Source organism: Silene latifolia, chromosome 5 (assembly GCF_048544455.1).
Source record: "Silene latifolia isolate original U9 population chromosome 5, ASM4854445v1, whole genome shotgun sequence".
NCBI classification, from domain to species: Eukaryota; Viridiplantae; Streptophyta; class Magnoliopsida; order Caryophyllales; family Caryophyllaceae; genus Silene; species Silene latifolia.
The window spans coordinates 62292327-62304693 of record NC_133530.1 but is presented as its reverse complement, the minus strand read 5'-3'; the positions used below and the strand labels follow the sequence as shown (position 1 = coordinate 62304693).

At 37.7% G+C, this 12367-nt stretch overlaps 1 non-coding gene across 1 annotated transcript; it reads right to left on the bottom strand.

Moving 5' to 3' along the window:
• Nucleotides 1–1102: 1102 nt before the first annotated feature.
• On the bottom strand, nucleotides 1103–1209 carry LOC141658027 (small nucleolar RNA R71). The gene has a single exon (XR_012548938.1). It is a non-coding gene; the product is annotated as a small nucleolar RNA R71 (small nucleolar RNA).
• Nucleotides 1210–12367: the final 11158 nt, after the last annotated feature.

The window sequence follows — 12367 nt, the reverse complement described above, 5'->3', positions numbered from 1 at the left end:
GTAAGATATAACCCAACTCAATCCATCACAACATTAATTGCTTGCTTATAATTTGAGAACATGTTTGTATGATCATATCCCATGATTCCCCTATGATCCCATGACACCCTAGTGCCCTTAATCAATTGTTTACACCCCTTTAATTCATCTTGCTTGTTTATTTTCATTGTTATTCTAGTTTAGTAACCTTCTACATCAACCCAATTTGTGACACCCCTTAGACACCACTAGTTACAATAGAAATCTCATTTCAACTCCCGTCCCTTGGGATCCGACCTTTACTTGCCTCTTTACTAATTGTAGAGTTGTTTGTGGAGCTATAAATTGTGTTTTGATTCGACCGTGACCAACGACCACATCTTAATTTGTGAACACTTAGCGGGATCGCATCAAAAATGGCGCCGTTGCCGGGGACGGTGTTTGTTTGATTTAGATTTCTTTTTATTGTTATTAGTTGTGTCTTTCTTCGCCTTGAGGAAGTAAAACTCCTCAAGGTTTGTTCTAATCATTTTCGAGTTGTTTGATATTTTGCATGTCTAGAAGGTTACAAGGTGATTTGTTACCTTTTGACCGTGAAATCGAAAGAACCTTGACGAACAATAGGAGACTTGTTAGGAGGAATTTGAGAGGTGTTGGTGAAGTTGTTCAACCCACTAGTGAGTTTGTCAATCCTTTCGCAATAGAAGGAGAAGAGAACCCATTACACAATACCACACAAAAGCCACCTACAATGCCAAAATTCTCGTCACACTCCGTACCCACCGAGGAGAATCTACCAAATGGTACTCCTACACCGCAACATCTCACCGGAAATTTTATTGCCAAGTCCGTCTTCATCCAACTAGTTGAGAGGAGCCAATTCGGGGGGATGCCTAGTGAGGACCCTCATTCCCATATGGAAACCTTTTGCGACTATTGTGATGCTATCTCTCAAACGGGCGTGACTCAAGACCAAATTAGATGGGTCTTATTTCCTTTTTCCTTAATCGGCACCGCAAAGGAATGGTTGAAGGGCCTTGATAAGGCCACCCTTGGAATAGATTCTTGAAAGAAGTTGGCTCTAGCTTTCTACAAAAAATTCTACCCACCGGAAAAGACCAACATGCTAAGAGCTCAAATTACGGGTTTTAAGCAAAGGGATGAAGAGTCTTTGTATGAAGCTTGGGAGCGGTTCAAGGGAATTTGTCGCTCATGTCCTCACCATGGACTTAGCGAATGGTTTTTGGTGCAACAATTTTGGAATGGTTTATATGAAGATTCTAGGAACATTCTCAATATGGGATCAAATGGAATGTTCACCGAAGTTGATGACAATCAAACATGGAACAAGATTGAGGAAATGGCGGTCCATAACTCACAATATAGTAGTCCTCGCAAGGCTACTAGAGGAGGGAAGCATGAAGTGGACTCCGTTACTCAATTGGGTGCTCAACTTAGTGCTCACATTGACACAATCAACTTGAAGTTTGAACAAGCTATGGCTAGACTTGAGGAAAACTCAAAATCATCGAAGCATCATGTTAATGCCATGACAACATCCTCATCAATCCCAAGTGGGATATGTGAGAATTGTGGAACTTTGGGACATGACCAAGGTGAATGTAGGGGAACAAATGAACAAGTGAATGCTTTCCAAGCATACAAGAGTGGTACCCCTTATTCCAACTTTTACAATGAAAACACCAAATTCCATCCAAATCTCTCATACAAAAGCCAAAATGTTCAAAACCCTCAAACAACATACACTCCACCACCCATGAGAAACCAAAATCAAAGACCCTTTTACAATCAAAACCAAGGTTACCAAAATCAAAATCCATACAATCACCAAAATGACCAAGGTTTTGATGTCCAAAAAGCGGTCCTCCAAATGCAAAAAAACCAACAAGAATTTTTCACTCAAATGCAAAAAGATAGCCAAGCAAAGGAAACCACCATCAACAACATTCTAGCTCACACCAAGATGTTGGAAACACAATTGACTCAACTAGCATCTTCAAGCTCACAAAGACAAAAGGGGCAATTACCACCTCAAGGTAATCCCCCTAGACATGAAACGGTTAGTGCCATTCACTTGAGAAGTGGTACAAGGTATGAAGCACCGAAGAAGCAAGTTGAGGATGAAGTTGTGGAAGCTAGTGAAAAGGAAGAAATTGTGCAAAATTCCAAAGATGGAGAATCATCAAAAGAAGAAAGTTCAAAGAAAAATGAAGACAAGGCCAAGGAGAAGGAGCCCATTGTGATTAGACTTCCTTTTCCAAGTCGTCAAGCTAAGCCCAAATTTGATGATCAACTTGGAAAATTCATGGAAATTGTGAAGAATTTAGAAGTCTCAATTCCTTTCACGGAATTAATCAATCACGTTCCGGCCTATGCGAAGTACATGAAAGATATCCTCACAAAGAAGAAGTTGATCCGGAAACTTGAGACTATCGCATTCACTAAGGTGAGTAGTGCAATACTTCAAGGGAGTTCACCTCCGAAGTTAAAGGATCCGGGAAGCTTCTCAATACCGTGTACCATTGGCGACACGACGATCAACAAAGCCTTATGTGATCTAGGGGCTAGTGTGAGTGTCATGCCATACTCGGTGAGTAAAAGGTTGGGGATGGGAGAGCTTAAATGCACCAACATCACACTCCAAATGACCGATAGATCGACGAAGACACCGTTAGGGATATGGGAAGATGTCCCCGTTCGAATTGGGAAGTTTTTCATCCCGGTGGACTTTGTCATTGTTGATATGGAGGAAGATTCCAACATTCCAATCATCCTAGGAAGACCTTTCCTACACACCGCCGGTGCGGTAATTGATGTAAAACATGGTGAGCTCACTTTAGAAGTGGGAGATGAAAGCATAACTTTTAATCTTGACAAGACTTTGAGAGCTCCTCGTTTGCATGAACCATGTTTCATGATTGATCATTATAGCCGAAAGGATGAAAGGAAGAAATCGGAACTCCAATGGAAGAAGAAAATTGAAGATGATCCATTCAAAGAGCAAGTGAATTGTGACAAGTAGAGCTTGCAAAGCTCATCAAAATCAACCAAGGAAGAAGAGGATGGCCTCATTGGCCAAGAGAAGAAATTGGGAGAGTTGTCTCCATCTAAGCAAGAGATTTTCAATGATCAACTCAATGAAGTTTGTGGTCTTTGGGACAATGAGTTTGAAGGGATTTTTAATCCCTACATTGGTAATGCTATCGATCAAGACCAACAACAAAGGCCAAGGTCTATTGAGAACCTCTACCATGATAATGAACAAGCTTTTGATTACTTCTTCAAGGTGTTGAGCAACATCAACAACACCTTGGACATGCCCCCTTGACATCTCATCAAGAATGAGAGTTTGGTGGAGTCCTCCCTAAACCACCACTTGTAAATATTTCTAACTCCCTAACTTACATTTCAATTCTTGTATTGCATTTTTGTCATCTTTGGATTTTTATTTACTTTGATCAAAATAATTGTCATGTAAGAGAGAAGTGAGGGAGGGACTAACAATTTCAATTGATGTGTAGTGCTTTACCTTAGTGTGGGGATGACAATTGCCTAGGCTATCCATGCCTTAGTAGTGCCCCCACAATGAAGAACACAAGACTTGAAGAAAGAATGAAAGAATGATAAGGGAAATGCGCTGTGCACGGGTGGAACTGAATCCGTGTACACAGAGGAAGAATCCGAGCGGATTCCTGAGAATCCGCCCGTCTTGCAGAATCCGAGCGTATTGCAGAAAAGACGCCCGTCCTGAACTGAGCTGAATTTTGAAATTTTCTTGACTGTTAAAGAATCCGAGCGGATTTCTGAAAATCCGCCCGTCTTGAAGAATCCGTCCGTCCTGAAAGAAAGACGTCCGCCTTTGCAGCTGAGGAAAACAAGCAAAATTCTCTGGACAGAAATCCGTCCGTCTTAGAGAAAATCCGCCCGTCCCGTGTTCAGCAAATCCGAGCGGATTGTTACAAATCCGCCCGTCTTTAGGCGAGCTTTGCAAAGCCCAGAAAGACCAGAATCCGCACGGATTGGGCAGAATCCGCACGGATTGGGCAGAATCCGCACGGATTGCCCCTGCAGATTCGAAATTTTCGGCCTCTTAAAACCCCTCCTACCTTCATTCATTCATTCATTCATAAACACTACCTACAACATCAAAACCCTCATCCTCTCCATCACAAAAACAAAAACCCTCAACAACATTCAACAAAATCAAATCAAACCATCCTTCCAACAACAAATTAATCACTCCTTCTTCAACAAAAATCAAAACCAAGAACAAAATCTTCAACCTTTGAGTCGATTTTTGTTTTCATAAAGGCAAAGCCTTTCACCTTCAAATCGATTTGGGCATACTACAAATTGAAGATTTTTCATTCTTTTCTTGGTTAAGTTCATCAATGGCAATGACTAAGGGAGCTGAAGGAAATGTAGATCTTTATACATACTAACATACTCATATATGTTAAATTAATTTGTCATAAAATTAAATACGGATTTTATGCATGCAAACAATATTAAAATAGAGGAGAAATCATGTCCTTACATTGTTGATTTCGGTATTATGGGCACAAAAGAAATCTCCTTTTCTTTTGTTCTTGAGCTTTCCCTAAGATGGAAGAACAAGATCCAAGTATAGGATCTCTCCCTAAGCTTTATACCCAAGGCTTTCTCTTAATTTAATTAATATTACAAGAACTAGTATAATATTAATTAAGTAGAAAATTGAACCAAAATATTTATAATACACTTGTATATTTCGGTTTTGGGGAGGAAGAAGATGGGAGTTTTTATCTCTCTAAAATTCTTATTTTAGATTGTGAATCGAATGAATGAATAATAACATTTCATTATTGTATATTAGGTAAAATTAAGAGGAAAAACAATTAGTTTTTCACTCTTAAAAACCGGCCCAAGGAGAGAGGGAGGAGAGCCAATGCATGCCCTCATTTGTCTTCACAATGTATTATAGGGTTGCATGGCTACACTTGCTTTTAATCATTATGTTCACCACTAAAAATGTAAACACAATTTTAACTTAATTCTCCTCCAATTTTTCGGCACTTTACATAATATGGATTCCATATTATTTTTGTCAATTGTCAATATGTCACATGTCATATGTGACATAAATTTGTTATGTATTTTTAACATATTAAAAATCAACGTATTAATAAAATACGTCACACACAAAAATCGACTTAGTAATTTCATAATTACTTGTGCCAAAATATTTTACCATTTATAAATCACAACAGATTGTATTTATAATAATTCATTCAATTTCAATTGTTTCTTTAAACAATAATATCATCCGAGTAATGATACAATTCAATTACTCAGACCGTATCTCATTTAATCACATTTCAATTTGATACGTAAATTTTACTTCCAAAATCGTCCGTCAATTTTCAAGTAATTTAATTAACTCGCAACATTATACGATTAATTAAATAATCAATTAAGAGTGTTGCCCTATAGGTATGACCTAGGGGGTCAACTGATCACCACCGTCGCACGCACGACGCAATAATGTCAAACTCTAGTCACCAATCATTACCGATATATGTTGACCGGTTGACAAGAATAAAATTACTTCCCAATTGTATTCTTTAAAATGAGATTTAATAATGATATTTAAATCACATGATCGCACTATTGTTGAGGACACATTTCCCAACAATCTCCCACTTGTCCTCGACAAGTGTGCGTCACCAATTCTCTTGTCCTATTACTATCTCCCACTCAATGCAAGGTGTCTTTCAGGTCGTACTTGCAAGTGATCATATCGAGAGTGGTTTTCTCGATCCGGAGAATAATCGATTGACCGGACTTATCTATCATAGATACTTTCCGAGCGTGGCCACGCATTTCGATTCATTACTCCTCGAGTGGCCCCGAGATATTGTTATAACCCCGACTAGGGGTGGACAATTCCTATCGCACTCATTCCCTTCGACTAGCCACACCATCATAACCCAAAATATGCCCATTTGACCCCATTTACGAAGGTCGTAGTAACACAAATCAAAGTTAATCAAATCGTGCCATCTCGGGTGAATAGTCTTTAGTCAAAAGAATCGACTCATTAGAATATTATAGTAGCTCTCGCCACGACCAGGCTATATAAATTTGCCAAAACTCTATAAGCGGTCATAAGGCCCGACAAAATGTTCCTGTCATCATGCCTATGTGATCGACTAGTCATCTCATATGACTCTATGGCACTTGAACTTGCCATCAATCGCCTCACACTCTAGTCACTTCGAGACGTCACCTCATACAAGTGACTATGGGCAAATACTATGTTAATCCGTGTTCACTTTAACGGGGTTCAATTGTCTCTACAACCCGTTTAGATGTAACAAAGTATAAATTAAAGATAAAAGACAAATGTGATTATGAACATGAACAAAAACAACACTTTTATTTCATTTCAAAATCTAACAAAAACTTGGTACACGTTTAAGTCCCATGGACGTAACATGTCCATCATGCTTAGCCTGCGATAAAGGCTTGGTGAGCGGATCGGCTATGTTGTCATCCGTCCCAACCTTACAAATCGCAATTTCCTTTCTTTCAATGAAATCTCTTATTACATGATACTTTCTAAGTACATGTCTAGATCTATTACTAGACTTTGGCTCCTTAGCTTGGAAGATCGTCCCACTATTATCACAATAGAGAGTGATGGGATCATTGGCGGTAGATACTACTTTTAGACCTTCCGTGAATTGCTTGATCCACATAGCTTCCTTGGCGCTTCCGATCTTTCGCTATGTACTCGACCTCCGTTGTCGAATCCGCATGATTCTGACTTCCTTAAAGCTTCTCCACTTACGGCACCACCATTGAGCATGAAAACAAAACCGACTTGTGATTTCATGTCATCTCTATCTGTTTGAAAACTTGAGTCCGTGTATCCATTAACACGCAACTCGGTGTCTCCTCCAAACACAAGGATAGAGTCCTTAGTTCTTCTTAAGTACTTAAGGATGTTCTTGACAGCAATCCAGTGACTCTCACCTGGATTTCCTTGATATCTACTCGTCATGCTCAAGGCATACGAGACATCAGGACGTGTGCATATCATGGCATACATGATTGATCCAACAGCGGAAGCATAAGGGATCAACTTCATGCGTTCAACATCATGGGGTTCGGAGGGACATTGAGTCTTGCTCAATATCGTCCCGGTTACCATAGGTACCAAACCCCTTTTGGATTTGTCCATGCTGAACCGTCGAAGAATCTTATCGACATAAGACTCTTGACTTAGTGCCAATATCCTCTTGGATCTATCTCTATAGATCCAGATACCTAATATGCGTTGTGCCTCTCCTAAATCCTTCATTTGGAAGTGGTTACCTAACCACTTCTTAACAGAAGACAACATTGGAATATCATTTCCAATGAGTAGTATGTCATCGACATACAAAATTAGGAACACAACATTGCTCCCACTGAATTTCATGTATAAACATGGTTCCTCAATATTTCGAGTGAAACCATTTTCCTTTATAACATGATTGAATCGATGATTCCAACTTCTAGATGCTTGCTTAAGACCATAAATGGATCTCTTAAGCTTGCACACTTTGTTAGGATTTTTAGAATCAACAAAACCTTCGGGTTGTATCATGTACACCTCCTCTTCTAAGTGCCCATTTAGAAAAGCGGTTTTGACATCCATTTGCCATATTTCATAATCATGAAATGCGGCGATCGCTAACAAAATCTGTATGGATCTTAGCATGGCTACGGGGGCGAAGGTCTCATCATAATGTAGACCTTGGACTTGGGTAAATCCCTTTGCCACTAGCCTAGCTTTGTAGACATCGTCATGTCCTTCTATGCCATTCTTGACCTTGAATATCCATTTGCATTGGAGGGGTCTTGCCCCTTTAGGCAAATCTACCAAGTCCCAAACTTGGTTTTCATGCATAGAATCCATTTCGGACTTCATGGCTTCAAGCCATAAGGAGGAATTTGGACTAGAGATTGCGGCCTTGTAGGTGGCGGGCTCATCACTTTCCATAAGCAATACATCGAGTGTTCCATCTTCCTCGATAAGTCCCACATATCGATCGGGATGGCGAATTACTCGGCCCGTCCTTCTTAGTGGAGGAGGTACAACCGCGTTAGACGACGAAGGAACATCTTCTTGCGTCTCTTCCTCGGTTTGTGGCTCTTGAACTTCGTCAAGTTCAAAATTTCTCCCACTCTGTCTCTTAGAAATAAATTGACTTTCTAAGAAGATAGCCTCACTAGACACAAACACTTTGTTTTCTTGAGGTTTGTAGAAGTAGTATCCTCGACAATGCGAGGGGTAACCTACAAAGGTGCATTTTTCGGATCTTGGGGCAAGCTTATTGTCGGCTTTAGTCTTGACGTAAGCATCACATCCCCAAATCCTCATATAGGATATATTGGGAACCTTTCCTGTCCACATCTCATATGGAGTCTTTTCGGTGGATTTAGTGGGACTATTGTTCAAAGATCTAATTGCGGTTTGAATCGCAAATCCCCAAAACGAGTTCGGTAACTCGGTTTGACTCATCATGGATCGAACCATATCAAGTAGGGTTCGATTCCTTCTTTCGGCAACACCATTGAGTTGTGGTGTTCCGGGTGGAGAAAGTTGTGATATAATACCACAACCTTTCAAGTGTGAATCAAATTCAAGGCTAAGGTATTCACCACCACGATCGGAACGTAGTGCTTTTACCTTTTTGTTCAATTGGTTCTCTACTTTATTTTGAAATTCCTTGAATTTCTCAAACGCTTCACTCTTATGTTTCATTAAATAGACATGCCCATGTCTACTTAAGTCATCGGTGAAGGTTATAAAGTAGTCATAATTACCACGGGCGGTGATACTCATTGGTCCACATACATCGGTGTGTATGAGTCCCAATAGTTCACTAGCTCGTGTCCCTTTACCACTAAAAGGATTACGAGTCATTTTGCCAAGTAGGCAATATTCGCATGTACCAAATGATTGATAATCAAATGGTGTAATCACATTAGTAGAAATTAATCTTTTGATGCGATTCTCGTTTATGTGACCTAATCGACAATGCCAAATGAATGCTTCACTTGGGTCACTTGTTTTGAGTTTCTTTGATTGAATGTTATAAATATCATTAGTCGGATTTGAGGTCTCTAAAATGTAAATGCCATTGATAGAGGAAGCTTGGCCTATAACCAAGTCGTTCCTAGAAATAGTACAACGATTGTTCTTAATGACAAAACAAAAACCGTCCACGTCTAGCATGTCGATTGAAATAATGTTTTTAGAGAGTGTAGGTACATAAAAACAATTATGCAAATACAACTCAAATCCATTTGGCAAAGCTAAAACATAAGTTCCCTTGGATTCGGCCGCTACCCGAGCTCCATTTCCAAGGCGTAGATCCACATCTCCTTTGCTAAGCCTCTCCACATCTCTTAAACCCCGTAAATGATTACAAAGGTGAGAACCACAACCGGTATCTAGTACCCATGTCGTAGTGGAAGTATAATTTATATCAATAACATAAATTTCTTTAGAATTTTACCTTTTGGAGTAATGAGTCCTTCCCTTATATTTCGCAAATACATGGGACAATTCCTAAGCCAATGTCCCATGCCATAGCAATAATGGCACTCATCATTAACTTGCTTGAAGTTTTTGATTTTCTTTCCTTTCTTCTTGAACCTCTTGCCCTTTGAAGCAAGAACTTGATTGCTAGAGCTCCCACTAGCTTTGGCATCTTTATCTTCCAGAGACAAAGACCCTATAGATTGTATGAGGTAGTCTTCCTGAGACGGACTCACACGAGGTCTAGTAGTAGTAGTAGGTGGTTTAGAAGAAGTGATGAAGTTAAGGTTTCCATCCGAACCTATCCCGAAATGAAGTTCTCTAGTAGTATCGAAATTGTTGTTGGAGCAAACGTCGTCAAGAACATTGTGATATGACTCAATAGTTATTGGTGCGGTAGCATTTGGTTGATTCATTGTAAAGAACTACAAATATGGAGGAAAAGGAAATATTAACACTTGTCTTTTTAAATCATACTTGCAAATTAACAAGATATGAGCATTTATATAGTGACCTCTACCCAACTATAGTAAATGATTCCAAGATCCAAATTCATATTAACTTGGGCACGGTATGGCCGATGAAACCCTTATCAATATAACTCGGTGGATTAACGTTTTAATCGATTCTAGTTTTAGAACTCTTGGTCGATAAAATTACTCTAATATTTATCTATAGCCCGGAACACATGCAACTACGGTCGCGAATACTTCCGTTGAGCTCAATCCAAATTTCGAATAAATGTGTCCATGATCCAAGTCCACATCAACTTGGGCACGGTATGGCCGATGAAACCCTCATTAACATGAACTCGTTGGATTAACATTCATCACCCACTTCCCCTACGTAACAAGGTTTGTACCCCGGTAGGGCCGAGTGCACTCCCTCGCGAAATAGGTTTTCATGGTTTCTACTATTTGGTAAGGCTATGTCTCAATTGTTTGTTTTAGCGAGAGGTCATGTCAATTTATTATCTATCACGTTTTAAGTGAACTAAAGCGGTGAACTACGATAATTCGAATTGACACGGTCGATAAACTCGATAAAATAAGGATGCATGTTTTAGTTATGGCGATTTAGCGATGCATGCGACATAAAATAAAATGCAAGCATAAAGATAAATAAATCCTAGTATGGCCTTTCCTAAAATAGAAAAACTATTTAACTATTACATATTCGGAAACCAACTCCATTGGTCCCTTGAACTTCGGTTGTGGCACGCATCTCGAGGTAACACCGTCTTTATGTATCGTCATTCTTGAAGAAATCCGTCTTTTGGAACTCCGGAATGAATAAAATTACATAACAAATTACATAATTTCCTATTATACATTTGTAACTAAAATAAAATAAATCTATTAAATTACAAAACGGTGATACTAGATCACAATAAAAATTACAACCGAATCGGTATTCCCATACATTTCGGGAAATACCAATTAAAATCTAAGGCCATACTAAGTAAAATTACATAATTCAAAATTACATAAATAAAAATTATGACAATCATAAAGAAAATGCAGCATTATAATATGTATGAACATGCTCAATTTTATGCTAAATCGCCTTTTAATTAGCCAATATCGTATATTACTCGGTTTTTACGGATTTGCGTGATTTCAACATTTTATAATCACAAAAATACATAAACTCATATTTATGCATAAGTTAATTACCCTAACCTCTTAGGACTCAAAATTTAGTCTTCACTAATAATTTGACCATAATTAACCCATATTTTATAAAATTGTTCATAAATGGACCAAAAATTACAAAAATAAGCTATTAAACTTCAAATAAATCACAAAATTTCAAATAAATTCAAAATTTGAAATTTAAACTCATGAACATTCTGAAAAATTTCCATGACACTCATAATGTTCAAAAACTTAGGTTAAAAATTTCGAAAAATTATCGGAAAAACAATGTTGCGGTTTATCGACTTTTAATAAAATAATCATAAAAACATGGAAAAATTATTTTCACTAACTTTTCAATTTTAGATCTGAAAAAGATAATAAAATGCAACATTAGACGTTTTTCCTAAGTCATAGATTATGTTTTATTAATTTTCCATTAATAATGTCACTATTTATGCTATTTTTCTTCAAAAATCCATAAATCATGCAAAAAGACTTATTTATAGCCAATTATTTTACACACATCTTGTAAAATTGCATGTGACAACATATTAATTTTCTATGACCAGATTCGAAATTTAACTCATATTAACCTATTTTTCACCTAAATCCGAATTTAATAATGAAAAAATCATTTTTCGAGCATAACATGTCCAAAAATTATGAAAATTTACAGGTTATCTCAAAATAATATATGTGACAACATATCCAAAAATCAAAGGAAAATTCGAAGTATAGCTAATTTTAGACCAAAAATGACATTTTTACTCATAAAATCACATTTAAATGCCATTATTGTAAATTATGAACAATAAAAATCCGAAAAATTAACCAAAATATCCTAAAACATTTTAGGACCAGAAATATTAACATGCATGGATTAATTTCGTGATATTTCATAATAACACAAATTTTACAAGTTTTATTTGTTATTCTTATAACTCGGAAAAACTTTTAACCGATTTGCATGCAAACAACCGTGGCTCTTGATACCGATTGAAGGAAATGTAGATCTTTATACATACTAACATACTCATATATGTTAAATTAATTTGTCATAAAATTAAATACGGATTTTATGCATGCAAACAATATTAAAATAGAGGAGAAATCATGTCCTTACATTGTTGATTTCGGTATTATGGGCACAAAA